Source organism: Gorilla gorilla, chromosome 16, assembly GCF_029281585.2.
Source record: "Gorilla gorilla gorilla isolate KB3781 chromosome 16, NHGRI_mGorGor1-v2.1_pri, whole genome shotgun sequence".
In the NCBI taxonomy this organism is placed as follows: domain Eukaryota; kingdom Metazoa; phylum Chordata; class Mammalia; order Primates; family Hominidae; genus Gorilla; species Gorilla gorilla.
The window spans coordinates 96,334,197-96,358,997 of record NC_073240.2 but is presented as its reverse complement, the minus strand read 5'-3'; the positions used below and the strand labels follow the sequence as shown (position 1 = coordinate 96,358,997).

Here is a 24,801-nt window from a genome sequence, read left to right as displayed (position 1 = left end):
GAAATCTTACTTTGTTATCTCATGTTCTACGAACAATGGGATGCCAATTAAAAATTCTTTTTTTTCTGATAGGAGACTTCAAAATATAAGGGGTTGGTGTGCTGTTGAACTCCCAAGTGTCAGAGAGTATGCAAAAAGACGGTCAACATACTTTTCAAAACACAGCAAACTTTATGTGTCACATTTAGACTATGACTTCATGTATGTGCCATTAGCCCAGCTTAAGACATATATTTCTCATGTATTTCTAAACACTGAAATTTGTAGAGACTGAGTTCAGAGGATGATCACCCAACACATATCTCTGGTCCCTTGTCATACAGGTTCTGCATAAGCCAGAGAGACATCTGTTGGGAGGGTTAGATATTTGATGCCTTTTACAATACTCTCAGTATCACTGTGTAGTAACATGACTGGTTGCACAAGCCATCAATCTTAAACTTTTGAGAAAGACATAAGAATATATATTTTATGACCAATATATGTATCAAATAGCCATACCAACCAACCATCGTGGAAAGATCACAGGATTCAGAAAATACAGGTTCAAATTCTGGTCCTGTCTTCCTACTGCTATGTGATCCAGGACCGTTGTCAGTGTGGGCATCAATTTCCCATCTACATTGACAGTGAACATTATATGAGATAATGCAAGTATAAGTGGCTAGCTTTTACTTGTGATACGGGCTATACAGTAGGTGCTCAATAAATGTTGGTCAAGTAGTCACAGAAAATTCCCAAAACAATAAATAGAAGGCATTGGGGAATATTTTAAAGGAAAGACACAATTTTGGAAAACATATCTTGAGAGATGGTTAATGCTTAACAATAGATTTTATTTTCCTTTGTCAAAGATCCAAAGAGAACTAGAAATAAAGTGTACACTCCTGTGGGATAGAGACCACTCCTCTGAGGTCCCTTCGAGGCTTCTTCCTTCCCTGCCCAGTAGTCAATGCTAGTGTTTCACAGGGTACTGAGGCTAGTCCTCTCCTCTTTCAATTACATCTGCTCTCTCCTCACTCATCAGTCCTTCCTGCTAAGTCACCATCTTTACACTGGCCATGTCCAAATCTCCATCTTCATCACCATTGTACCACCTGAGCTCCAAATCCCAGAATCATGGAAGAGATCCTTCCTGTATCAAGTCTGCAGGTCTTTCTCTTTTAAAGGAATATTTTAATGGAGTTTACAATACTTAAATGATGAGTTTTGACAGCACACTTCAGCCTGTGTTATATATATCTGAAAAGCCAGTCAACCGGAGGTCTCCTGGAATGCTTCTGAGGTTTCCCTTGGTGCTCTGAGGCATTCAGTTCACCTGGAGTTATGATTGATTCTGAGCCTCAGGCAGTAAACGAGCAGCTGTCTACATAGACATCTCCTTTAGTGTTTCAGTTATTGCCATGACAGTCTCATATACTTGCAGTGGAACTGTTATGGGTATAATAGTCCTGTCATACACAAATTTTAATTCATTTAATTTTTAAGGAATTCAGTTTTCTATCAGCAAGAAGGATATAATTGAGTTTCCATGAAGGTGTAATTAAATACAGTGTCTCTTGGCTTTGTGGAGATTTAACTCACTTCACACAGATTTGTATTCCAATGCCTTCAAATAATTTCCATCAAAATAATTGGTATTTCCCTGGAAAATAGTAACAGAAAATGTGTTCATTATGTCTTCCCCAATCTTTCAATGACTTAACAGTCCATTACAGAGTTCCAGGCACTAGGTTAGAAACTGAGACTCTCCAAATAAATTAAAAACTCAACTGACTACAAAAGCTCAATCCAGCGTTGTGGTTTGAGGAAGCAGGCAAAAAAGACTAATCTACCCTGTAGATTCAAAGAAACTAACATGATCTATGATATAGATGCTTATCTCCCTTATCTAATTTTTTTGAAAAAACTACTCAGCATGTTTCCTTTTTTCTCCTCTCTCACTCTTCACATCTTTGTAATTTGTCTTGGGCCCCTACGCACCTCTAAAAATGCTCCAACTAAGTCCACCAATGACTTATTCACTCCTTAAAATTATATAGATGCTTTATCAATTCTCACAGTTTACTTTACTTCCTTGAAATGTAACTCTTGCCTTTACGTCTTTCTTGAAATATTCTTTTTCCTTGGTTTCTGTGGGAATGAATTCTCCCTCTGGGTTTCCTCCTACTTCTCTGGTATTTCTTCTTAGTCCTCTATCAAATCATAATAGTCTTTTTTTCCAGCTGGCACAAAATTGTTTCTATTCTGAATGTAAACACACCATAGAAATATACACCTTCTTAGACATTCCAAATGAATGTTTCATAGGCAACTTAAACTCTACACTGAAACAATCAGACTCCATATTTTCTCCCTGGAACAGGTTCTTTATACTGAGTTCCCTATCAACCAAAGATACCATTGCCTTGAAGTTTCTCAGTACAGAAATTGTGTATTCTTCTTTGTGTTTCTTTGTATCTGGCTCCCATACCCAAGTAGTCAACGGTCTCCGTTGATTCTGTCTCCTGATAATTGCTGACTCTCTAGACTTTTCTCCATTCCCCTAACCTTTCACTGCATTCAGATCTCCACAATGACTCACCTGTAAGTCTTAACTTCCATTGGCCTGGTAAGAAAATACAAATTCTTAATCCTTTATGTACTGACCTATGCTTAATCATCCAGTCTATTTTTTAATTCTACTCTTACCACTGAATTCTATATTTAAACCAATTTGTTCTACCTGTAGTTTTCCTCAAAAATATGTTCTTCTGACAAGAGAAAGCATTATCGATTTCCTAATGATATAAAATCTTTTTATTTTGCCTTTTCCCTATTTCTGCTTGGGTCATGACCTTAACCCAACAAAGAAGATGCCCTTCTTGCATGGCCGTATATCTTGAGCTTATGGATGATTTATTGCAACTGGCTGTTAATTCTCTCCCTTGAGCTCATGGAGGGTGTCTTGGCCCTGATTATATTTCAAGCTGTAAGTAACACAGTTTCTAAAAGTGTAATAAGTTGTGTTGACTATTGAGTGAATCAAAGAGTATCCAAAATCCCACTGGGAGCACAGAGGAGGGAGCAGTACATGTGGGTTCTGGAATGACTAAGTGTTTCATAATGGAAATGACATTAGGACTGGGTCTTACAAGAATATGAACAGTGATACAAAATTATATGTCTGTTATTGAAGACATACCTTGGTTATGTTTATCCTTGCAACATAAAGTAAAATGCATCTGGTCATTCCAGCCATCCTTCTGATTCAAACTATCCCCTTTCCTGGTATGATATTTAAATTAGATGTTAGTCAACATTGGCCAATACATGAAACTCACTGATTCTAGCTATGGAAGAAAGTGGCCTAATTCTGAATAGTGTCCACTCTGCAGGCCAGTACTTTTGTGAATTGAACAAAGTTAAATGGAAATAAGAGATTAAATTAGTATGATTTCAGCTTGTACATTTAATCAGCGTAGGTTAGAGAACAAAGACAGGCCAGGGAGGCAGTGAGGCTCATGGCGGGAGTTTATTGTATCACTGCTGTTCAATTACATGGCTGCTTCCTCCTCCAGTCCCTATGTTATAAAACGGGTGGGCCTGGGGCTGCCTTTGGATTACAGCCCCTTGAAGTGATAAACATGCTGTTTCCCTGAGATTTGCCCCAGGAGATAAACATTTCCGATGGATTTTTCTGACAAAGCCAAGAAAGCTAATAATTGCAATGTCAGGCAAAGAAAAAAAGTGAAAACTAATTCAGTAGGATCCCTTATGAAAGAAGGAAGAAGAGCAAAAGATATTTCACAACTGGAAGCATGAATGGTCAAAGCTTTTTGAGGATCTTTTGAATAAGCACATCTGCCAGGTTATAAATAATGACAACAGACAGTAATTTGCATGGATTAGGGTTGTTAACATTTATCAATTTCTGCATTTTAAGATACTCCCAAATTCTGGATGAGGAGTGTCTCTTTGTAGTGAAGGATTGATAGTGGGAGTAAAAGAATCTGATGAATTTAAAACTCAGATGAGAGAAAGCAAAGCTGTCCAGATCTAAACGGAGATACCATTAGTAGTTCCCATAAATCAAATCATGTTTATAGTGAGGATACAGTTGAATTGCCATCTGGACTTTTTAACCTCGACATTTATTTCCGAATCATTCCCTAATATTGGAAGTAAACTTAACCCTTGCTTTCATCTCCAGGGTTTGCCTTGATGCCAGTTTTTTTTCTCTTTGAGAGAAATGATCTGATTTTTGATAAGGACAGAATGCCATGTGTGGCATGAAGTTGGAAGAACTAGAGAAATTCCTGTGTAATGTTAAGCTATAAAAGAAAGAAAACATACTTAGCTTTAAACCACATCAGCTGAGAAGAATTTAATGTGAAGTCAGGGGTTGGGGAAAAGCAGGAATTCTATATTTCATCTGCTTAAGATTGGGGCACCTAAATGAAGTTAAAATATATAACTATTTGATTCTTTTCCCCCAAAAAATCCTATGTACCTATAGACAGGTTTGACTACAAATAGAGAGAAATCCACATAGATTTTCAACAACTAAGACTAAAGCTCTCATTGAATGACTAAATAATCAAGTCACATATATCTTGAACCTTTTGGAACTCTTATTTTTTCTTTTAAAATTTTCTATTAACAATGTTTACAGTGACAAAAAGAAAAAGCCAAACTTCACATGTGAAGTCTTTTTTTTTTTTTTTTTTTTTTTTTTTTTTTTTGAGACAGAGGCTGGAGTGCAGTGGTGCCATCTCAGCTGACTGCAAACTCTGCCTCCTGGGTTCAAGCGATTCTCCTGCCTCAGTCTCCAAAGTCGCTGGGATTACAGGTGCGCACCACCATGCCCAGCTAATTTTTATGTTTTTAGTAGAGACGGGGCTTCACGACGTTGGCCAGGATGGTCTCAAACTCCTCACCTCAAATGATCCACCGTGTCCGGCCCTCTTTTCTTTTTAATCTTTAGACTTTAAGAGTTTACAAGGTGGGACTCATCAACTACTTTAGTAATTAGTATAGTGTTAAGCATAAATCAAGTGGCTTAATAGGAAAGAGAACCTTAGGGTAGGTATTGGCAGTGACGGTGATGGGTGAGGGGTGGTGCTGAACAGTGGATGCATTGCTTCCCCTGGACCTGAAGGGACAGACAAGAGGCATGCGGATTCTTCTTGGAACAAATTTGGAACCAAATTATGAGAAGGCATCTTTGACTATTGAGACATTGTTATTCTATATAATAAAAAGCCATTGCTTTAAGGGAATAGACATTTATGATTGAAGGGAAGTTTGTAAGTTACAAGGCTATAGTGGAAAGGAGGAAGAATACAGGCTTGGGAAACAGAAACACATAGGCTCAAATTTCAGATGTCACTTATTGGTGAAATAAAGTTGAACAAGTTTTTTAAATTCTCCTGAGTCAAAATTAGTATTACCCTTAAACTGAAGATAACAGCATCTAGCTGGAAGTTTTAACATGAAGCCTAAATTAAAAACAGTGCAGGTCATGACTGGATATATGGGTAGGTGATACCTTATGTTCTATATAAAGGAAACATTTAAAAAATGGGTTTTGTATCAAATCATGAGATGATGGTTGGGTGGAGCCCAAGTAACATGTGTGAAATTCACATTTGAGAGGCTTAAATAACCCCTAGAAAAACATGAAGAAGCAATGAACAAGACAACCTGTGGTTTCAGATGTCAGCCTCAAACTCCAAGTCAGAATAGCCGGCAATCCATAGTGATGGCTCCAACAGGCATTCAAGTGACTTTTCACCCAAGAATGTGCTGTGTTCCAGGGCAGTTAGCAATTTCTCTGATGGTTAATGATCCTCCCTATCAACCCTGGTGGAAGACAGTTAGTTATTCACTGCAACCAAGTGCAGATCATTTCCACTTACTTTACCATCTAACTGTGAAGATTATTAAGGAAAAGGACTTTTTCTTCTTCTCTCTTCTAACATGTTAAACTAAGAAGCTTCCCACTGTGAACTACTGGCATCTTACTTTTTGACCCCTTGACAAGAAGAATTGGAGTTACCAAAATGCTGTCATTTAAGGTGTTGGAGTGGAAACCAGAACATTACCTATTATCAAGAAGGGGTTTCTTCTAAGGCATTCAGGTCTGTATAACATTTGTGCAAAAATGACTGGTCCATTTGGAAATGAGTGGTTGGAAAAGAGTCTGAAACTTAATACAGAATTGTGAGTCAGGCTTTAGAAGCAGGTATCTTAGCTCAGGCTGTTTTAGCTCCCAGCTTAGACTTGGAGGCTTATAAACAATAGACATTTATTTCTCCCAATTCTCAGGCCAAAAGTCCAAGACCAGGGGGCCAGCATGATCAGGTTCTGGTGAGGGCCCTCTTCTAGGTTACCGACTGCTGACTCATATCTTCACATGGTGGAGAGAGACAGCCCTCTCTGGGGTCCCTTATATAAGGCACTAATCCCACTCATGAGCACTCTGCCATCATGACAGAGCCCACCTCGTAATACCATCACATTTGTAGAAGGGTGTTGGGATTTCAACATATTAATTTTGGGGGGACAAATATTTAATTAATTGAAGCCCAAAGAAACAATCTTTACAATTGCAGGATCTCTGAAATTAGCCTATCCTTTTCCCCCATGATACAGCTCTGATTTCATTGTTAACATCTTTCTCAGAAGTTCAGCATTTCTAGTGCCAGGAGAACTAAATGTTAACTCTTGAGAAAAAATACATTCCTTCTCCCTGGAATGTGCTCTTTCATCTTCCAATTTTAAAGTGGAATGGGACATTTTTCTTTTCTCATTTTATACGTGAACCGATTCTTTTGTCAATACCAACTGTATCTCATCAGTGTCATTTATAGTTATTATGAAAAGTGAAATGGAATGAAATTTGATAAAAAATAGAAACCACTTATTAAAGCTACCTAATTGGGGAAAGGTGAGTTTAATCTACTGTTTCATTTTTAAGTTTCTGTTTCCTCTCCTCTTCCTCATAAATAGGAAAAAAAATTGGCACAGAAACTTGGCTCTTGAGATTGTGAAGAAAGTTTATTCTACATGGAACTTGACACAAGCTGATCAGGGAATCTCTTTTGTCTGCGGACTTTCTTTAAAAAAGAAGAATTGGTTTCTTAACTGCTTTCAAAGGTTGCCTTGATAAGTTTCTTTGTGTCATTGTATCTTTCATTTTGAGTTGAAGGTTTTTCACCCAGCCCTTATTATAGATGACCTAACATTTTGCTCCGGGGCTGATGCCAGAACCCTTTTCCTTTAGTTCCTGGCAAGGTTGCTGCCATTTCCTATCTCACGCCTTCCTGAATTTACCTAAACTGAAGTTCCAGGCTTTTGTTGAAATGCTTTTCTCCCTTCCGCTCTTGTGTACCCTGTGTCACATTATCTGCAAAAGGTTGCAACCAACTTCCCTTCACTGTGGACACAGGAAGGGGAAATGAAGAGGGGAGAAGTTACTGATCTGATTCTAGAGGTCAAGGGTGTGGGAGGGTGAATGTACATTTCTCAATAGCTTTCGCTGCAGTGTGTGCTTTCCTTTGTTGACCATCCCTTGCTATTGTGTTGGGGAGTCTTTTAATAACACCCAGCAGAGTTGACTCAATGGCAATACCAAGATGAAAAAGACTTGGTAAAAAAAAAAAAAAAATTATGTGTGCACATTTGCCTGGCACATACACAGCAAATAACCAGCTATTTATTTCTGCAGGATATTCTGCACCTGCAGCTTTTCTCACGTCATAGGGAGTTTCAACGTACTTAATTCTCACAGCATCTCATTAAAATAAGTGTTCTTTCACCACTCTAAAGTGAATAAAACTATAAACAGAGAATTAGGTAGGAGCAGTCCATTGCCTAAGATCACACAGCAAGCGGCAGGTCCACTGTTCAGAATCGATACCCACCCCTGCTTTTTCAATCTTCCAGGCTGCTGTTAATGTATGAGCACACAGGCTGCTGACGTGGAAATCAAAGTTACAATCCAGGACAACTTTTTCACATCAAAAGGGCAGTGAGATTATCTTTTGCATTTAAATTATTCTCTTCTGGTGCAGCAGGCTAATTAATGTTAGTGTATTTCCATTTTTCCAGCCCAGAGATCCTTGGATGACTCTCAAGGTGCCTCACTTGCAACCTGGGTCTCTTGCAGGCCTTAATTTCCGTAATGAGACTCCGCTGCTCCACTGTCTCTGCAGGGCTGATGGTAGCCCTATGGCTCTTCCATCCAGTTTATGGTGATTACAAAAGGAGCCTCAGAGTCACGTAATAGGCAGGACCACTGCTCTTAACAGGGTCCAGCATCTGGGAGGGCAAGGCCTGGCATGGGGTTGGGACAAGGCATGTTTACAACAGCCTAACCAGTGAGCTTGAGCTTTTCAAGACCATTGAGAGGGTACTTTGGAAAGTGCAGGAGTGCATTCATGAATACACAAATGTCTTTGATTTATTAGCATCCCTTAAGCATGAGAACTAATAGAGTAACACATCAAAGGTAACATTTGCCTTGTAAAGGGAGGGCTCTGTAAACATGAACAGTGGAAAGAAAGAAAGAAAATAGACCTTCTGTTTTGATGTCATATCCATCCTCAGCACCTGCTTCTGGTCGGAAGATGCAATCCTTCATTCTGAGTATTTCCTCTGGCCAAGCCCACACTTTGGGGCCAGAATTAAAGGGAAAGAAAAGGAAAGAGAGAAAGAGAGAGAAGAAAACAGAAAGGAAAGAGAGGAGAGGTGAAGCAGATAAATGGAAAAATCAGTGAGGACCCAGAAAAGTAATTGTTTGCATTTACTCTAAGTGTAGAAAGTTGTCTTCTTCATTGCTTAATTCAAGGACAAACAGTGAAAGTATTTTCTAGGGGGAAATAATGAGGCATCGAGAGGTTAAGTGGGCGGCTGGGAGGAGCATCCAGGGCTCTGACTTTCCGTCCCCATCCAGCTGCACTTCCTCCTCAGTTGGGGCCAAGTCCAAGACCACAAAAGACGCACTAGGCATCCAAATAAAGCAAATAAAACAGAACATGCAAACCTTTATGCAGCCTTAATGAAAGCAAATGGATGGGACATTTTAAAGATATAACTTTAACCAGACCATTGCCTAATGGCCATATTTTCAAGTCAAAATGTATCACAATCACATACTAATTTAAATTATCACTCTTACAGAAATTGGATAGGAAAATTTTAAATCTGTATGCATCTCTGAAACATTTAGAAATGCATTGCTCTCCAAAACTAAATTGTGAGGGAAGCTGAGAACTTACACTTATCAACATAATTTTTCTTCTCCACCCTTAACCTGCCTTTTATGTTACTTCCTTAATGGTCTTTCTTAAACAAACACAAAAACAAAGATTTTCTTCTGATTTTAGAAGCAATAGAGCAATAGGTAGCTGTTTTAGAAAATTTGGAAAGCACACAAAATTATCAACAATAAAAATAAAAGCCACCTATAAAAGAAAACGTACCCTTACTTTGGAGCACCATATGGGGTAAGAGGCACCGGGAGTTAGATATGAACTGACCCAGGTTTAGCCTCAGCTCTGTCTCTCAATATTGATGAGTTTCCAGGAAAATTACTTAGCCCTTTCAGGACTCACGATGTCCTTTGCAAAATGGAGGTACTAAGAGTGCTTATATTGTAGGATGCCAAAGAGGACTAAAAGGTGTGTGTCCAGTGCCTGGCATGACAGCACTCAGCAGGTTTTATTGAGCACTAACTCTTTGCCGGATGGTAAGTTCAGCTTTATATACAGATTATCAAGTTATCAGTGGGGGAGTTGAGATTTGACACCCCCACACACACAAAATAAAAATATTTTGTTAAAATTCTTGCGATTATGTTTCCCAGAAATATTTTTCTAAAGTTGATATTATAAAATATGTATACTTTTGCATATTATGTGGAGTGCTGTAGCATAAATCCCCTGATAATATACACACTCAAATATTTGTGACAGCTGGATAATACTTCAATATAGACTACTACATGGTTTACTTAAGTAATCCTCAATTATTGGACTTCTAAGTTTTTGTTTGTTTGCTCGTTTTTTGAAGAAAACACTTTTGTTTATTAACTTTTTAAAGAATGTTAGATTTCCCTTTACTTAGAATAATATGATTGGGTCAACATTAAGGTACATTTTAAAGGTATAAGTTTCATCTTGATGAATTACTTTCTACATTATTACGTCAATTATTCACAAGTTAATATATAAAGACAATGCAACTCCAATTAAAACCCTAAAATGATTTATTTGAAGATAGGCTCTTTGACAAAATATTCTAAATTTCACCCAAAACACTAGTTGTTAGAATAGACAGAACTTTTTCTCAGGTGAAAAGTTGAGAGCTACAAAAGTTCAATTTCCTTAGTTCTAAAAATTTAAAATGAAAATTACATACGTATGTATAATCGGCTGTGAATTTTACTCTCTGGATATAACAGCAATTTGGTCTTACTATGCTGCCTCAAGATTTAAATATTATGCTTTTATGTTTAAAAATACTACAAATCAAATAACCCCCAATTTACCATAGGTAAGCCAGTCAATACATAGAATTCTGGATTTTTCCCCAAGGCTGTGGGGTTTGCATATGCACAATAATGATGGCCAAAAATCTCACTTAGAACACAACATCATATGACAGAAATATTTACCAGTTGTTCTCAAAAAATAAATAGGGGTAAAAAAAATTTATGGACAAATGGATTCAAAATCCCAAATTGGGACCTCAACTATGTAATGACATCCCTGCTTCATCCCAGCTCACTTGCCCACCAGATAGGAGCTCCTGCCTCAGTTGCTGGATGTAGCTGGTGGCTTAGTTAGTGCAGGGTTTAAGGCAGGCAGGGTGAGGGCTGCTTTTGAGTTGGTAAGGGAGGCTGGAGAAGGGGATGGTAGAAGCTCCAGGACTGTGACCCTGTGGTGTAATGCTTGTCAGAAACTTGAAACTCTTCAGGCTTTCTCCCTTCCCATTGTTATACATTTGGTCAATTTGTTTCGATTCTGCTTTTCCTAGCTTTCTCAAATCTTCATCCCCATCACATCCTGGCTATTGCTTATCAGCTCAAATCCTCATTATCCTGATGCATTTAGAAGGCAAATAAATGCAGCCACAGCACAGCGAGCTACAAGGACTTGGCTGAGAGTAAGATCAGAACTTCCTGTGAGGAAGCTACCATGGGCTGTAAAGGAGGTCATTTAAAGCCCTTGTTAGATGTAGTAACATTCCTTAAAATCATGTGGTTTGCATAGGATTAGGGTGCTTGTAAGTCATCTGGAAAATGTATACTCCTAAAAATCAGTCTTTCCTTAGCCTCTTCACTCATAAGCTACTTTTCGTACTCCTTATAAGAATCTCCTTTTCATTAAATATTATTATATATTGGTTTTAATGTTTGCATAATATTTACTTTATGAATGTATCCGGATTTTATAAAATACTCTACCTTTGAAGACTTAGATTTTTTCTTTCTAATTTTGACTTGCTATAAACTACACTAGGATGAATATATTTTTAGCTATTGCATTATAAATGTTCACGATTATTTTCTTAAGACAAATTCCTGGAGAAGGAAATGCTGCACCAATGGGTACACGAGATGCCTCCCATAAAAATCATACCAAGGTTTATGCCTACCAATAAATACATATAATAAATGTATACATACACAGACATAAACACACCAATGTATAAGCCAATGAATAGCATATATATGCTCACATGCTTATACATATATATATTATATAATTGTCATTTTCAGTTTTTAGAACTAAAGAAATTGAACTTTATAGTCCTCAAATTTTTCACTTAAAAAATTCTATCTATTCTAAGAATAAGTGTCTTTGGTGAAATTTAGAATATTTTGTCAAATAGCCAATCTCCAGATAATTTATGTTGGGGTTTTAATTAGAATTGCATTGTCTTTATGTATTAACTTGTGAATAATTGACATTTAACAATTAATTTTTGGATTAAAGCATTCCATGTTTCACTATTTATTCAAGTTAAGTGTCAGAAAAATACTTTGTAATTTTGTAAGTGCTTATTGATACAAGAATTTCTTGTGTTGATCAATACAAGAATGTCTTGTACTGATACAAGACATTTTATAATATTAGTCTTACAGTAAATGGGATATTTTTTAACGTTAGAGTCTAACTGATGTGCTTATCTATAGGCAAAAGTGTTTATTTCATTATGTTAACTGTGTAACTAGTAATTTTAGAGCTTCTTTTATCAATTCCTGTAATTCTTTTTTTTATTAATTATTTTCAGTTTTCCAGCCAGACAGATATATTATCTGCAAATGATGATAATTATGTTTTTCATTATATATATTTAATTACATATATTATCTGTATTATATGTTTACAGATATAATTTTTTATTGTGTTGTATTTGTTAGCATTTGAAAACAACATTACACAATGATGGGAATAGTTGGAATTCCTTTCCCTAGCTTTTTTTTTTTCTTTTTTTTTTTAGACGGAGTCTCGCTCTGTCCCTTTCCTAGCTTTAATGAGAATATCTTTAGTGAATTACAGTTAGGCATAATATTGGTGGCTTATTTTACCAGAATATAGTATTTATCATGCTAAAGAAATGTCATTCAATTTGCATATATTTTATTGGAATAAAATACATTTTATTCCAAATCTATGTTGAATTCTACCAGATGCCTTTTGGCAGATTTTTAGATGAATAGATGGTGTCTCTTCTTTGATATATTGATGAGGTAGCATATTAGTAGGTTTCTTCACATTGAATGATCCTCATACTTATAGGATAAACCCCATTTTAGCATGGATGTTAGTCACTTGATATGATACTGCCCTGGCATTATGTAGTTATGGAAAAGTTGATTTTCCATCTATACTCAAGTCCGAGAGAAATTCATTTTGTTTTTAGCGTGTGCCACCTCATGATAATAATTGTAATTTTCTATTTTTTTCAACCTTGAAATTAGTATAAGAAGTAACTATTCCTTGATGTGTGAAACTCTTACATGTAATTAAGTGATGTGACTTTGGTTGGACATAAGGTGGACATTAGAAGCAGCTGTATTTTGACAAATTTTCAAATTCCTGCCAGAGTTTTTGGACAAAAAGTTTGTATGTATAGTACTTAGTAGAAAACCACTTATTTTAACAAAATGTTCAACTTTATTTCCAGTGAAATGAAATGATATTTCCTTATAAATGGTCTACTGATTCTTTTTATAGATGTGAAATTTAAAAAAAATTTGTATATAGGTTTTTCTGTCCTTTCTTCTCAGTAACAGAGATCTTTTCAAGAAACTATCCTCAAGAAACTAGCCTTATTGGGCTTTTCAAAGTCCATTCCAGATTAACCAATATTTACTGCAGTTTTAATTCATTAATTTCTGCTTTTATCTGTATTATCTTCTTTCTTCTACTTTCCTTACATTCCATTCATTGTATTTTTTTGATTCAGTTGAATATGTGATTTATTTACCTTCTTTTTAAATTTTTTCTGTTTAACAAACACTAATACAAATCACTTTGATTTTTCTTTACCTCTACAATACGGCCATCCCTACCCACAGCATAATTTCTAGGTCTGGTGGTAAATATTCTACTTAAACTTAAATTCCCACTCACTCAACTTTTGATTTGTACTGTGAGCTGACTCTGAAGCACTGTAGTTTCTCTATAGTTTGATTTCCTTTACTAAACATGGGAAGAGGATAAGTCTGAAGGAGATGGTTGTAAGGTTGTAATGGTCACTTTAAGCATATAAAGTGTTGGTCTGAGTCATTCGTTTATCAGTCTTTGGCTCTTAAGCACAGGTAGTTAAATACCAGAAATTAAGGATGGAGGTCCTGAAACTATGAAGTGTAGAGCTTATTTTACTAATTTCTCTTTATTTTATTGGCTATCTTCTTCATCTTTGACTGGCTATCTATATTTACAATTACATCCTTCCAGTTGTCCTTCTCAGAATTAAACCATAAATACAACTTAAAGCTGCTAGTTTCTTAAAATATTTTTAATCATCTAGAGATTCCGTGCACAAATGACAAATCTTCTGTTTCTCTCTCCTAACATATTAACAAAAAGTCTTACCCTTGTACCTACTTTAATCAGGTCTGGCCAAATAAACGTGGTAGGGAGCCTATGCTCAGAAGTTAGAAACAGGATGAGCATCAAAGTAGAAATACAAATCCAGAAAAATTATTTGCTGAATGGGAAAGCTAGCAGGAATGATTGGGGAAAAAACATGCCCCAACAGCCATGAAGCAGAACATTCCAAACCATCTTTACGTTAAGTTTATTTTATATTTAAATTAAATTTTTATATATAGATTCATGGTTGGCTGCATCATGTACTGTTTCTATTGTTGCATTTTATGTGTGTGTGTGTGTGTGTGTGTGTGTGTGTGTGTGTATCAAGATGAGGAAGGCATATTAATGAAAGAATTCTTGTGTTGGAAAATTTATTTCACTATAAATTTATTTTTTCATCTTCTGTTGAGGAAAAGGCTTATCCTGTGTTTTATTATTTGAAGGATTGGTTTTATAGAAAGAAGAGCAAAAGGATACTTAGAAAAAGGGAAGTACTCAGGGAAAATAGAAAGGGCAGTAAGAAGAAATAAAAATTGGGAAAATTAGTGCAGCTTGTATGGAAAGAGAGTGGGAGAAGAAGCTGCACTTTACTGACTTGTTTCAAAACCGAAGTAGCTTGCAATCCTTTTTCGGGGCACAAAGAACCCCTGTCTTAGTAGGTGTGGTACCTGCATCACAAGTCAGGCTCTCCTGGATTCTCTGGATTCTTTTTTTTTTTTTCTTTTTTTTCTTCTTTCCCACCTAATGACTAATAAGAGACATCAACTTCTCCTGTGACTTCCACATCCTTATTCAGTTTAGGGCCTTGGGAGCCTGAGCTTCCTAGTCTTCCAAAAGTAAGGATTACTGATATGGATCTCAAGGCCCTTATGCAACTACAAACATGATGGAGGATTCATCTCTAGCTCAACTAGAATTGTAGCCCCTAAAACCCATTAGATTTTCTAAGGCCTTCATAAAACCTACCCTGGTCTCTCCATGCTTTATCACAAATCACCTATTGCCTGAGATAAGATAATTGGAAAACAATGTCAATCTTATTAAGTCTTCTTGTTCATTTCTCTGTTGGCTGTATCCACGCCCTAGAATAATTTTTATGAGAGCAGTGATTTAGTTTTCTTATTCCCTATCATATCCCCAATGCCTGAATCAGCATCTGACCCATAGTAGGCCATCAGTAAATACATGTTGAACAAATAATAAACATTTACAGAGGAATATTTTCATACATCCTGGTTGATTGTCACAAAGACAAAGTATATTCATGTTAAATGCAACTCAGAAGGTTGTAAACAGCATTTCAAACTTGTAACTGCCCTTTAACTGTTAAGTGCATTTACAGTTCAGTTTAACACAGCCTGTATCTTCATTTATAAGCCCGGTGAGAGCAAGGATTTGTGGCTTTTGTAATTATTTTGTTAATTCTCTTTCCCCAGAAGCCCCATGGTTTTGTCAGCTGAAATAGTACACCCACTATAGAGTAGAGTGAATTTAGTGTTTATTTCTGCTGATGATGAAGGAGCCATTCCAAATTACTCTACTGGATTTACATTGAACATGGACAAAAATCTTTAATCAAACAAATTCATACAAAAGGAATTCAGGGTATTTAATCAGAAGAGAAGGAGACAGAGGAGGCAAAGATACCATCCTCAAGTGTCGGGAAGTCCATAATGTCATTTAGAAGAGGGCATGGTCCTGTTCAGTGTTGCATGTATTATTGCTCCTTTCCTTGCCTATCTCAGTAAAGAAAATAGAGCAGATTTTAGTTCAATATAATCAGTAAACAACACTCAGGTATAACACAGAAACAACAGTTCTCTAGAAATACAAACCTCTCCAAAATTGTATCAATTCAAATAGAAGCTAAGTTCCTATATGACTTTTCATGAATATAGTAAGAATGACTTCTTGCCTATGTGAAAAACGGGACTCAACTAGATGGCCCGTAATTTGCATTCCAACTCTAAATTTCTAGTGTATACGACTGAATGAGTATCTGTAATATAGTTTGCATTCCCTAACCTCTTAGGGAGCTCTTAAAAAGTATAAAACTGGTCACAAATATTAATTGAGAAGGTTGCAATCTATTGAGGAGCCCAGTGTCAGTTCTAAGAAAAAGAAATGAAAGAATGCAATGCAGGAGTTCAATAAAGAAATTTCAGAATAGATTGCTGCTTAGTACTGTAATTTTCCATAGCTACAACATCTAAGGCATATAAGTGGTGTGTCCAGCCCAATCAAATATCCTTTGCTATATGAGCACAAGTCTTTCTACTATAGGGGTTGTAGGATGGCCTTTAAAAAGTCAAGAAGCTGCATTTGGAGAGTAAGGTATACTCTGATCAATAAAAGACCTTGGTAGCAAAAGGTCCAATAAGGTGGGTTATATTAATCCTCAGAGATAAGTGAATGGATATTCGAGGACTGGATTAAATATTCTCAACTTGGAGCATTTCTAAAGTTTTGCAACTTTGCTCACTCATGAGCTTAAATGTAGAGGAACAGGTGCCACTGAGGTAGGTGATCAGTGCTTAAATCCATAAGCATCTGCTTCTGAGTTCATTATTCTGTTTCTTATCTAATATATAGTTCCATTCATTCCTCACATCTGCCCTGTGAGATAGGTATCTTTATTCCCATTTTACAGATAAGAACAGAAAACATCAACATCCTCAGAATATAGTCCTAACACAGCCCAAAAGCTGGACTAACATAGCTGGAATGATGAACTGGTTTTGGGAGTGAAATAGGAGATTGGGGAATAACACCCACGTGGAAAGATGGAGGAGTACATGTTTGGCTCTTCTGAGCTGTCTGTTCTCAGTCATGTTTGGAGAAACAGAGGTAGTTGAGTAACTCCTGTGGTTGAATGCCCCTAGGATAGCTCCCAGTGACCCTGCCTCCTGACATTCACCCACTGTGTAATCCCTTCCCCTGGAGTATAGGTTGAATTACTTTATTTTCTAGAATAAAGATAGACTAGAATAGAATACAAAAAAAAGTGATAGGTTATCACTTCTGAGATTAGATTACAAAAGCATTGTGACTTCCTTCTTGCTTATCCTCTCTGGCTCTCTGGGAGAACCCCAGTGCCATATTGTGGTGGAACTCTGGAAAGGCCCAGGTAGCAAGAAACTGCCATCTCCAAGAGTCAGTAAGGACTTGAGGCCTCCCAACAGCAGTGTGAGTGAGCACAGAAACAGGTCCTTCCCATGGAGCCTTGAGGTGACTGCTGCCCAGGCTGACACCTTGATTGCAACCTTGTGAGAAGCCCTGAGTCAGAGGCACTCAGCTAAGCCATACCTGGATTCCCGACCCACATAAATTATGAGATAGTAAGTTTGCTGTTTGAAGCTGATAAACCTTGCTATGACTTGTTACACAACAAATGATAACTCATACACTCCTATTAAAAGTGAGATATCTTTGGGATCTAGCAGAGTTTAGGAAGATTTTAGGAGGAGGAGTGGAAGTTTGTACTAGAAAGTCTTGGCTAATAGAAAGTCTTGAATCAGTGCAAAAAACAAACTGTGAATATACAAAGATGCTGAGACTGATTGCCCCTGATATAGTTAAGCAGAGCAGGAATTATACAGCCACTAATATTAACTGACAGATGATGTGCCAGTAAATAATGAAACTCAAAACAGCTGCCTGAACAGGTAGGGCAGTTGTTCCTCAATTTTTCAATTACAAGGATGCTTTATTCTTTTTTACTCTGGGGGTGTAGAAAACCAACCTTGTCACACTCTCATCCAGCACCTTTCCATGGCTCCCCACTATCTACATAAACATGCCTGATCTTTCTAGTGAGGCACAGCAGGCCCTCCCCTTGTCAGGCCTCTTCCTGCCCCTTCAGGTTCACCTCTTGCCCATCACTTCCTCAAACTTTATGCATGGAGTTCTCTAAATGCATCAAAGACTTTAACACCTCTTGATCTTACAGCGATGATCTCATTTTCCTGGAGCGTTCTTTATCACCTTCTTCAAAGGTTAACTCCTCAGATGTTTTCATGATTCCCTGGAACCGTCCCACTGCCAAGGCAGAGTTTCCTTTCTGTGTGTCCCTTGAGGACCAGCTGTAAAGGCAACTGTAGAACACCCCATGTTGTATTGAGATGATTTTTTCCTAGGTCTTTCTTTCCATCCCTCCCCATGGTAGGCACTGAGCTGAACTGCCCTATCACTTGAAATATTTTGCGTGTAAACCCGATTTTATAATTGTGTTTTACTTCCTCAAAAGCTTATATAGCTGCCCATTAGAGCTTAAGATCAGAATGAGACAAGATCAGGATAAACTCAAACATAATATATATTACTCATGTCAAAGGAAGATAATCTCAACATTTTTGTAACTTTATAGAGATGATGATATGGTTGCTTGGTTGCTCTTAGTCTCTTTAAAATGTTTTAGTAGCTCAAAGACACCTCCCTCCCCACCACTGGTGTTCTTAAAACCTGTAGAGGTCCTTGTGAAGCCCTGTGATTTCTTGTGTTCCTGGAGAATCTGTTGACTTTTTGTGAGCTACAAAGCAAAAATAAAATAAGGAAACCCATATGTATGCTTGTGTTATATATGCATCTTGTGTAAGTTCTCAGAAGTGCTGGAGCAGTGTTTTTTCAACATGTTGCAGCCTCTGTGGTAGGGTTTAATGTTGTTGTTAATTTCAGTCAAACACAATGCCAACTACTATAGTCCGTGCACCCCTTGGCCGTATCTGCAAGATTAAACAGGGACATCCCATGGTTCATCTCAACTCGTGTTCAGTTAAAAACCTCATATAATATTAGAAAAAAAGGAGATAGTGGTCAAAATGTCTCTAAAAGAGTGACATAGTTTGAAGGCTGGAAAGGATGTCAGAGACCGACTGGCGCACCATCTTCACTTTTCCAATGGTAAAGGTGGCTGAAAGCTGTGAACTAACAGACTCAGTCACACAGCTGGTTAGTAGCCATGCTGGGAGGGATGCGGGAACAAAGGCAAGTCAACAATATACTATTTTATAGGCAAAGGCAAATATCCTCAATTTTGCTTCAGCTCTCTGAATACTTGAGGCAGATCATATATTCACTTTAACAATGCAGATATCAGCCTTGGGCTCTGCTTCTTTTTGTCTATATAAAGAGTTCACACTAGATCAATCAACATGTTGCATTTGCGTGGTGTTGTACTGCCTCACATTTTCTCTTGGATCCTGCCTTCTGTTCTTTCCATATCCCTTTTGTGTATGAAAACATGGAGCACGTTGCAGTCTGCAGTTACACTGGCTGACAGAACAGACACTGAATCAATCCCGGGGAGCAATAGATTCAACCTTGGGAAGCTCCAGCATGTTCTGGCAGCTGCTAGTGAAAGTTGTACTATACATGTCTCCCAGAAATGTCCTGGGCATGTTGCTTTCTAAGAGAAACATTTGTATAAACTACCCATTGTGCAAACTTAACATCAGTTAGTGGTTTCCCATACAACTTGTAGAAACTTTGCACAATTCTCTGAAGAGAAAGCAGTGACTAACCCAGAAAGAGACCTGCTGAGAGAAATAAGGACCTGAGCAACCAGGAAGAAAACCCAAGTCTGTTGGAGACAGGGTTACTGGGGTTCTGATTCTTCCTTTGCCTTTTTCTTGCTGTGCTAGAGAACAATCAGTCCACGTGACAAGATTTGAAGCATCTATGGAATCTTACTTTTTAGGAGTTCAAGGAAAAAAACAAACTGAAACAAAAAAAACCCAGCAGGTATATAAAAAGCAAGTATGAAAGGGTGAGCATTTCAAAGGAGAGAGGGATAACAAATAATGAATGCACTGAAATATCTTCAAATAGATGTAAAGCAATGTAATAATGCTGTATTCTTTTCTGCAAATTAAATGCACTACATTTTATTAAATTAATTTTTGTGGGTACATAGTAGGCTTATAGATTTATGAGGTACATGAAATATTTGGATACAGGTATGCAGTATATCATAATCACATCAGGGTAAATGGGGTATACATCACGTCTACTATTTATCCTTTGTGTTGCAAACAATCCATTTATACTCTTTGTTATTTTAAAATGTACAATTAAATTATTTTTGACTATAGTCTCCCTGTTGCTTTATCAAATACTAGAACTCATTCATTCTATTTTCGTATCAGTTAACCACCCCAGCTTCTGGTAACCACCCTTCTACTCTCTATGTCCATGAGTTCAATTGTTTTAATTTTTAGCTTCCACAAATAAGTGAGAACGTGCAAAGTTTGTGTTTCTGTGCCTGTCTTATTTCACTTATAATGACCTCCAGTTCCATCCATGTTGTTGCAAATGACAGAATCTCATTATTTTTTATGGCTGAACAGTACTCCATTGTGTATATGTACCACATTTTCTTTATCCATTCATGTGTTGATGGACACTTAGCTCGTTTCCAAATCTTGGTTATTGTGAATAGTGCTGCAATAAACATGAGAGTACAGACATCGTTTTGACATACTGATTTTTTTCCTTTGGGTATCTACCCAGCAGTGGGATTGTTGGATCATATGTGTGTTAGGTCATTCTCACATTGCTATAAAGAAATACCTGAGATGGGGTAATTTATACAGAAAAGAGGTTTAATTGGCTCACGGTTCTGCAGGCTGTACAGGCAGCATGATGCTGGCATCTGCTCAGGATCTGGTGAGATCTCAGGAAACTTATGATCATGGCAGAAGGCAAAGGGGAAAAAGACATGTCACATGGCCAGAGCAGGAGCAAAAAAGGGAGAGGAAAGATGCCACATGCTTTTAAATGGCCAGATCTCTTGAGAACTCACTCACTATTGTGAGAACAGTACCAAGGAGATGACACTAAACCATTCATGAGAAATACACCCCTATGATCCAGTCAGTTCCTACCAGGCCCCAACTCTGACATTGGGGATTATATTTCAATAGGAGATTTGAGTGAGGACATACATCCAAACTGGATCAGTATGATAGCTTTATTTTTAGTTTTTCGAGGAACCTCCAAACTGTTTTCATAGTGATTGTACTAATTTACATTCCCACCAACAGTATACAAGAATTCCCTTTTCTCCACATCCTTGCCAACATTTGTTACTGCCTGCCTTCTGAATGAAATGCATTTAAACAGGGTAAGATGATGTTTCAATGTAGTTTTGATTTGCATATACCTGTTGCCATTTGTATGTCTTCTTTTAAAAAACATCTATTCAGATCTTTTGCCCATTTTTTAAATCAGATTATTAGATATTTTTCCTGTAGAGTTGTTTAAGCTTCTTATATATTCTGGTTATTAATTCCTTGTCAGATGGATAGTTTGCACATATATTCTCTCATTCTATAGGTTGTATCTTCACTTTGTTGATTGTTTCCTTTGCTGTTGAGAAGCTTTTTAACTTTATGTAATCTGATATATCCATTTTTTGCTTTGGATGCCTCTGCTTGTGAGGTATTACTCAAGAAATCTTTGCCCAGTCTAATGCCTTGGAGAGTTTCCGTAAAGTTTTCTTTTAGTAGTCTGAGGTCTTAGATTTAAGTCTTGAATATATTTTGATTTGATTTGTGTATATGGTGAGAGAGATAGGGGACTAGTTTCGTTCTTTTGCATGTGGATGTCCAGTTTTCCCAGCACCATTTATTGAGGAGACTACCTTTTTCCCAGTGTATGTTCTTGGTTACTTTGTCAAAAATGAGTTCACTGTAGTTGTGTGGATTTGTTTCTGGGTTCTCTATTCTGTTCCATTGGTCTATGTGTTTGTTTTTATGCCCTTTCCATGCCGTTTTGGTTACTATATCTCTGTAGTATAACTTGAAGTCAGATAATGTGATTCTTCCAGGTTTCTTTTTACTTAGATTATTGGCTATTCTGGATCTTTTGTGGTTCCATATAAATTTTAAGATTTTTTTCTATTTCTGTGAAGAATATCGTTGGTATTTTGATAGGCATTGCATTGAATCAGTAGATTGCTTTGGGTAGTATGGACATTTTAACAATACTGATGTTTTTCAATTCATATATATGGACTATATTTCCATTTTTTTGGTGTCCCCTTTAATTTCTTGCATCAACGTTTGATAGTTTTCCTTGTAGAGATCTTTTACTTCTTTGATTAATTCCTAAATATTTTATTTAATTTATATATAGCTAATGGGATTATTTTATTGATTTTTTTTTCAGATTGTTCTCTGTTGACATAGAAGTATGCTACTGATTTTTGTATGTTGATTTTGTATCCTGCAACTTCACTGAACTTGTTTATGAGTTCTAATAGCTTTTTGGTAGTATCTTTAGGCTTTTCCTATCATCTGCAAACAAAAATAATTTGACTTCTTCCTTTTCAATTTGGATGTGCTTTATTTCTTTTTCTTGTTTGGTTGTTCTAGCTAGGACTTCTAGTCCTATGTTAAATAACAGTGGTGACAGTGAGCATCCAGATGTTAGAGGAAAGGCTTTCAGTTTTTCCCTATTCAGTAAGATACCTCCCTACGAGTCTCTCATATATGACATTTATTATGTTGAGGTATGTTCCTTCTGTTCCCAGTTTTTTTGAGTGTTTTTGTCATAAACGGTGTTGAATGTTATCAATGCTTTTTCAGCATTAATTTAAAGGATCACGTGGTTTTTGTCCTTCATTCTATTGATATAATGTATCACACTGATTGATTTGTGTATGTCAAACTATCCTTGCATCACTGGGATAAATCCCCTTGGTCATGATGAATAATCCTTTTAATATAAGATAATAGTAGTTTACACATCACAATTACAGTATTACAGTATTCTGTGTCTTTCTGTGTGTGTGCTTACTATTACCAATGTGCTTTGTACCTTCAGATGATTTAGTCTTGCTTGTGAACACCCTTTTCTTTCAGAATGAAGAACTCCCTGTAGCATTTCCTATAAGACAGGTCTGGTGGTGATGAAATCCCTCAGTCTTTGTTTGTCTGTAAAGGTCTTTATATCTCCATCATAAGTTTGAAGGATATTTTTGCCAGATATATTATTCTAGGGTAAAAGTTTTATTTTTTCTTCAGCACTTTAAGTATGTCATGCCACTCTCTCTTATCCTGTAAGATTTCTACTTGAAAAGTCCACTACCAAATGTATTTGAACTTCATCATATGCTATTATTTTATTTTCTCTTGCTGCTTTTAGAATTCTTTCTTTATCCTTGACTTGGGGACTTTGATTATTAATGCCTTGAAGTAGTCACCTTTGGGTTATATCTGCTCGGTGTTCTATAACCTTCTTGGATTTGAGTGTTGATATCTTTCTCTAGGTTTGGGAAGTTCTCTAATATAATCTCTGTGAATAAACTTTGTATCTCTGTCTCTTTTTCTACCTCCTCTTTAAGGCTATTGACTCTTACATTTGCCCTTTAGAGGCCATTTTTTAGATCTTATAGGCATGCTTCATTGTTTTTCATTCTTTTTCTTTTGTCTCCTCTAAGTGTGTCTTTTCTTCTTCTTTTTCTTTTTTTTTTTTTTTTTTTGAGACAGAGTCTTGCTCTGTCACCCAGGGTAGAGTGCAGTGGCGCAATCTTGGCTCACTGCAACCTCCAACTCCCAGGTTCTCTGCCCCCTAGGTTCAAATGATTCTCATGCCTCAGCCTCCTGAGTAGCTGGGACTACAGGTGCACAACACCATGTATGGCTACTTTTCTTTAATTTTTAGTTTTAGTAGACACAGGGTTTCACTAGGTTGCCCAGGCTGGTCTGAAACTCCTGGGGAAACTTGAAGGCATCCACCCACTTCAGCCTTCCAAAGTGCTAGGATTATAGGCGTGAGCCACCATGCCTGGCCTGACTGTGTATTTTCAAATAGCCTGCCTTCAAGCTCACTAATTCTTTCTTCTGCTTTATCAATTCTGCTATTAAGAGACTCTGATGCATTCATCAATATATCAATTGCATTTTTCAACTGCAGAATTTCTGCTTAATTCTTTTAATTTCTTTGTTAAATTTATCTGATAGAATTATGAATTCCTTCTCTGTTTTATCTTTAATTTCTTTGAATTTCCTCAAAGCAGCTATTTGAATCCTCTGACTGATAGGTTATATAGCTCTGCTTCTCTAGGATTGGTCTTATTTATTTCATTTGGTGAGGTCATGTTTTCCCAGATGGCCTTGATGCTTTTTGATGTTCTGTGTCTGGGCATTGAAGAGTTGGGTATTTATTATAGTTTTCACATTCTGGGCTTGTTTGAGCCTGTCCTTTTTGAGAGAGATTTCCAGGTATTCAAAGAGACTTGGGCCCGAAGTTCAATAATGCTGTGGTTTTTTGCAGACTTGTATAGGTACCACCTTGGTGGTCTTGGATAAGATCCAGAAGAGTTCTCTGGATTAACAGGCAAAGGCTCTTATTCTTTTTCCTTACTTTCTGCCAAACAAAAGGAGTCTCTCTCTCTGTACTGAGCCACCTGGAACTGGGGGTATATTGATGTAAACACCCCTGTGGCCACCACGACCACTGAGACTGCACTGGGTCAGACCTGAAACTAGCACAGCATTGGGTCTGGTTCAAAGCCCTTCCCTTCAGGAAGGCAAGCTCCCCGAGACCCTGGATTTGTCCAGAGATGCTGTCTGGGAGGGAGTCAAAAACCTTAGCCATTTACATGATGTTCTACTCTACTACAGCTAAGCTGGCACTCAAATTGTAATACAAAGTCCTTCCCACTCTTCCCTCCTCTTTCCACTGTGGCTGTGCTGGTCCCTTTCTC

General features: G+C 37.2%; 1 long non-coding RNA gene across 1 annotated transcript in view; it reads left to right on the top strand.

Moving 5' to 3' along the window:
• The window catches only part of LOC129527293 (uncharacterized), a 55,902-nt gene that overhangs the window by 11,907 nt on the left and 19,194 nt on the right, over positions 1-24,801 (top strand). Inside the window, exons 2-3 of the long non-coding RNA XR_008672263.2 lie at positions 2,853-2,971; positions 5,978-6,122. This is a non-coding gene — a long non-coding RNA (uncharacterized lncRNA). The remainder of the gene's footprint in view (positions 1-2,852; positions 2,972-5,977; positions 6,123-24,801) is intronic.